The sequence below is a fragment of the Labeo rohita genome, unplaced genomic scaffold (assembly GCF_022985175.1).
Source record: "Labeo rohita strain BAU-BD-2019 unplaced genomic scaffold, IGBB_LRoh.1.0 scaffold_772, whole genome shotgun sequence".
In the NCBI taxonomy this organism is placed as follows: domain Eukaryota; kingdom Metazoa; phylum Chordata; class Actinopteri; order Cypriniformes; family Cyprinidae; genus Labeo; species Labeo rohita.
Window position 1 is genome coordinate 31,778 of NW_026129714.1, and position 5,956 is coordinate 37,733.

Genomic DNA, 5,956 nt, shown 5'->3' on the forward strand with positions numbered 1-5,956 from the left:
AATTAGAAATGGTTATAACAGTTACATATAAGGATAAAATGTAGAACAGAGGTAAAAACGCACCCTGTCTCTGTAGAACAATTTTAACATAATTTAATATTTGAATGCTTAATTTTATTGCGTCTCAATTTGACTACATCAACACTTTATAATAATTTTATTAATAAATCATTAACAAACAATATATAATGCTTAACAGATCATTAGTTAATATATAGTCATACAGCTACAAATATAAGATAATGTGCTTATATCATTACATAATGATTAACAGATCATTAGTTTACATATTTCAAAACACTTCTGTTTATGTTAAATGTTATTAAACTTTCAACTCTTATTGTAATATGTGGGGGCTGAAGGAAACAGGCTGGATCGTGGATCGAAGTTCAGATAGTTTAACAAAAAGACAAAGTGAACAAAGAACTGGAAACACTGGGAAACAGAACAAAAACACGGTCAGACAATGACATCATAACATACAACAACTGACAAAGACTGAGTAGAACACAAGCACTATTTATACACAACAGACAAGATAACAAGATAACAAGGGGGAGTCATAAATGAAAAACACCTGGGTAACCTAATCATGGGGGACCAATCAACAAACAGACTACAAACAATGCACAGGAAATACTTCAACATAAAAGTCCAGACAGGGCACAGAGAACATGTAACACTTACATGATCATGCACTAAATATGTACTGATTAACATCTTTATTTTTAATGCACATTTGAATGCTGACAAAAGTTATTAAACTGGATGTTTAAACTGATTTTTTTTTTCATACATCATTGTAAGGCCTCAGAGAAGAGAACAACTCAGAGTCTTCGTGAGCCATTTGGGACGACCATAAAAACAGACTGGGAGCTTACATTGTTACGCGCGCAACAGTGCGTCTTGACCAGTTCCTGTCCTATGCTGACTTCTGACAGGGGTGAGCCATCGATAAACTAATCAAATCAGGATGACAGAGGACTCTTGTTCTCTGCTGGGACCACGTGAAGCCACAACATGCTTTATCGTCACCCTCTTGACTAGCCTCAGTCAGACCCATGTAAGAAATACAGGAACAGACTAATTTACAGATGCCCCCCCTTTCTGAGACTAGCCATGAACAGATGGTCAGTGTAAATGCTGACCAGCTATACATAAACTGATCATCGAATAAACACAAAAGACAGAAGAGAGAATCCCGGGCATGTGTTGTCAAAAATATGATTTATTGCCCGTCATAAAAATTCCTCCCCATCCCATCCCGAACTGGCCACCTGTTTGTACATCTGTTTATTCACCTCAGTGATTCAAAGGAATTTATGACCGTTATCTTATTGTTTGGGAAAGTGTTTTTTGAAGTGGGGCCATTGAAAAACGTTAAAACTATGTGCTTTAAACTTTAAAGTATGAAACGGTTGGGTAAAACGGGATCAAGGGGATAGTTTTTATTAAAGTTTTTCACATTCAATAGAAACACTGTGACGACAGCGTTTTCCAGAAACAGTAAAACAAGTCAAGATGAGCATTTATGTATTGTTAAACAATTTTGGTGACACATTTAAAACAAAAATGTATCAAATACGATCGTTAACCAGTAACAAAAAGCAGCCAGACACGTCTGTGTAAAACAAAAGCATACGATAGTTGTCAAAATATTGCAAAATTAAATGAGTTTTTTACAGATACAAGAGTTAAAGTAAAAGAAAAAGAGTCTAGCATCTTACGTTGATTAAAACAAAACAAAACAAAAAGTATCAGATGCGATCGTTAAGCAACAGCGTAAGATACTTGTCAAAATCTATGTTGTAGTCTAGCATTACAAATTTAAAAAGGTAGTGTTTGTTACAAGTTAGAAAATAAAGAGTCGAACATCTTACACTGATCTAAAACAAACAAAAGTATCAGACGATAGTTGCCAAATCTATGTTGCACTTTTAAAAAACGCTAGTTTTTTTACTCACACAAGAGTTAAAGTAAAAGAAAAGAAAAAGAGTCGAGCATCTTGCGTTGATCTAAAACAAAAAAGTATCAGACACATCTTGTAAAATAGCATATGGTAGTTGTCAAAATCTATGTTGTAGTCTAACATTACAACAGGTAGAGTTTTTACTGATACAAGAGTTAAAGTAAAAGAAAAGAAAAAGAGTCAAACATCTTACGCTGTTCAGCTAAAATACACCCTCTCTCCTTGCTGCCTAACTCAAAATTAAGTTGGGGTGTTTTGCATTGGGGTGCAGCGATCAAACCCCGCCCCCCCAACACAAACCGTAACACCATAAGCAGAGGCCAACGCAAAGATTCAATTGTATGATAAAAGAATTGAACAAAATAAACTTTTCAAAAAAAAAAAAAAAAAAAACTTTTCTTAAACTGTCACCCGTCCCCTCAGCGGGACGCCTAAGTTTACTTCACCATATTACAAATAGATCCTAAACTAATCATGACAAAACTGTAAATCGTTGGAGACATTGCATTACCATGGAAAATGTACATCATGAATTATAGAAAATGTAAGTTTGGATGTGCATTTTCACGTCTATGTTCAAAATAGGAGTGACAGTTAAAGGGTTAATAAATCTATGACATTTCTTAATTGATGAAAGCATTCTTCCTGTTTTAATATTAATACAAGTAATTTTTAATTTTTAAAGATCATACCAGTTTCCTTTCAAACAAACTTCTCCTAAGCCACAGGAAAATGTTTCTTTATTTTAGTTTATTTTATTTAGTTATTCACACTTCATTAATTTAATTTATTTATTCACTCTTTGATTTTTGTCAGTCTTAGAACTTACAGCTTGTTATATCAGTTGAAATGCACTTATGCATGTACATGTAGGTAGTTAAAATATCAAGGTGATTGCAAATGTTTTGTTCCACGCTAAACAATAAAAACAAGAGAGGATTTTCTACCCGTAAGACTTGCGGACTGGTAGTTAAAACACACGTTCACGCGCATGTAGTTAATCGTCTAAAATTAACAACATCACACGAAATGTAAAAAGCTTGTATCACACAGCCTAATAAAACAGAGAGGTTGTGAGTGGGGTCTACGATCGTCAATGCATGTCTTATCAGATCAGCCAATGTAGTAAAACTCTAAAGATGGTTTCTGGGGGGTTTGCGACTCATTTACAGTCTAATTGAGGGGAGCTGGCATTTTTAACTTTTGTGGGGGTGTGTCAGGTAAAGTTCAGAGATCAAAACAGATATTTTCTCTAAGATGTTCAGTGATCAAAAGGGTATCTATTCCAACCATTTATGGTATACACCTGTGAGCGCAGCTGGGTCTACTGGTGTTGTGAACTTTGCCAAAAAGTTCAGTAGGTCATAGGATGTGCACTGAACCTTTTTACAACACACAGCTGGATTTGCATGGCATCTGGTGAGATTGGTGGGTAATGTTGAGGAAGAAAATATTTTGTCTAAGAAAAACAGGAATGTTTATCATGTGGATCTGGTGAATGTGGCTTCAAACTGATGTTCAGGATGAGGTTAGATAGATAAAGGAGAAGTCGATAACAACAAACTTAAATAGGGATGAAGGTGATTGTTTTAACAAAAATTTTGTTTCATTTTAGTGAATTTGTTCATTTAGTTACATTTATTATTTCGTCATATTCACTCCTAGATTTTTCAATCCTCAATACAAACAGAGACACAAGCACAAACATACATGCAAAACTTAAACACAAACATGCACGCAAAAACAAACAACAAACATGCACGTAAACACAAAATTACATTCAAACTCAAATGCAAACAAAACATAAATGCAAACTCGAACACAAACATACATACAAACTCAAACACAAAATGGCAAACATAAATGCAAACGCAAACATACATGCAAAAACAAACACAAAAAGACAAAGACACATGCAAACAAATGCAAACACAAACATACATTCAAACTCAAATGCAAACATAAATGCAAAACACAAAACATAAATGCATAAACTGCAAAAACACAAATGCAAAAACACAAAACATAAATGCAAACTCAAACACAAACATACATACAAACTCAAACACAAAATGGCAAACATAAATGCAAACGCAAACATACATGCAGCTAAAACACAAACACAAACATACATGCAAACTCAAAAATGCAAACACAAACATGCACTCAAACTCAAATGCAAACAAATGCAAAACACAAAACATAAATGCATAAACTGCAAAAACACAAATGCAAAAACACAAAACATAAATGCAAACTCAAACACAAAATGGCAAACATAAATGCAAACGCAAACATACATGCAACTAAAACACACAAACACGCATGAAAACACAAACATGCAGAAACAAACACAAAAAGACGGACACATGCAAACTCAAATGCAAACACAAACATGCACACAAAATCCACTTGATGATGGAAAACCGTAAGATTAAATAATGATGTAACTTTTGTTTTAACAAATCAGTTAAGTTTTGTAGATTTTTAGATCTTTCAGACCTAAAGTCATGATGAGGATTAGAAGTTGTCAAATGATCCTCTGACTGATGAGTGCAAGACACTTACAGACCTAAATAGACTAAAAATTTGCTGTCATAAGCTTGTCTGCAACAAAAGAATGTCTTAAACAAGTGACCCCATCTTTACATCAGATTAGATTTTTTTTCTCACTTTAAAATTGTATTATTAACCATGCTGTTTAAATGCAACATATTTTCACACTGTAAAGCTTTATTTTATTAAAATACAAACAACTGTCTTTTATAGTTTTATTTGACTAAGATTTGATCAAATATATCATAACTGACTAGCATTTGATAAGTTGGTCAATCGCTCATCCGTAGCTTTATCATACTGTGGTGTTGTAATACATTTTCTGCAAAGGTTGTACTTGTTGTGAGAACGCTGCTTGTCAAACTAGTCTTAAGTGATATTATTCACATTAAACAGGTTAATAAACTCTTTCAGCATCTATACTTGTAATAATGCATAAAATAATTGAATTAGGCTCTCAGCTACAGCTAAATGATAAAACAAACTTAAGGATGTTGTTGGCAGTTTGTGTGTGTGTGTGTGTGTGTGTGAGAGAGAGAGAGAGGGTTTGAAAGAACAAATGTTTTGGGGTAAAGATGTGATGTTACTACAAACTATGAGCACTCTAAGTTGGAAACATAACACTGTTTTTTTTTTCCAACAAACCGGTTGTCAACAGGTCAAAAAAGTTAATTTTTGTTGTGTTTTGATTAGAAAGTCAGATATGGTATATAAAGTAAGTATTTTTTATTGATTAATATGATAAAATTATGGTAAATTTACAAGGTTCTGTATTTATACAATAATGTTTCATGAACTCGCTGGTTACTGTATACATATTTAAGAGAAATGGATAACCTGTTTTAATCAATCTAAAGTTTTTAGTCCGCATTACAAATATCTTAACAGAAGAGGCTTTCATACATTCTATTTTCATTTGTCTCAGGACGCTGTTACACAAAAACATACTTTTTAAACTGTTTGAACAATAATATTGAACTATTTTACACATACTTAAAATCTTAACACATCTGTTTCAGTAAGATATTAATGTCATCACAACCCGTCAGACACATCAGCTTGGGGTGATAAGATGGGTCTTATCGAATACTTGATAATTTATTCTATCAATTATTAGATCAAATCTTAGTCAAATAAAACTATAAAAGACAGTTGTTTGTATTTTAATAAAATAAAGCTTTACAGTGTGAAAATATGTTGCATTTAAACAGCATGGTTAATAATACAATTTTAAAGTGAGAAAAAAAATCTAATCTGATGTAAAGATGGGGTCACTTGTTTAAGACATTCTTTTGTTGCAGACAAGCTTACGACAGCAAATTTTTAGTCTATTTAGGTCTGTAAGTGTCTTGCACTCATCAGTCAGAGGATCATTTGACAACTTCTAATCCTCATCATGACTTTAGGTCTGAAAGATCTAAAAATCTACAA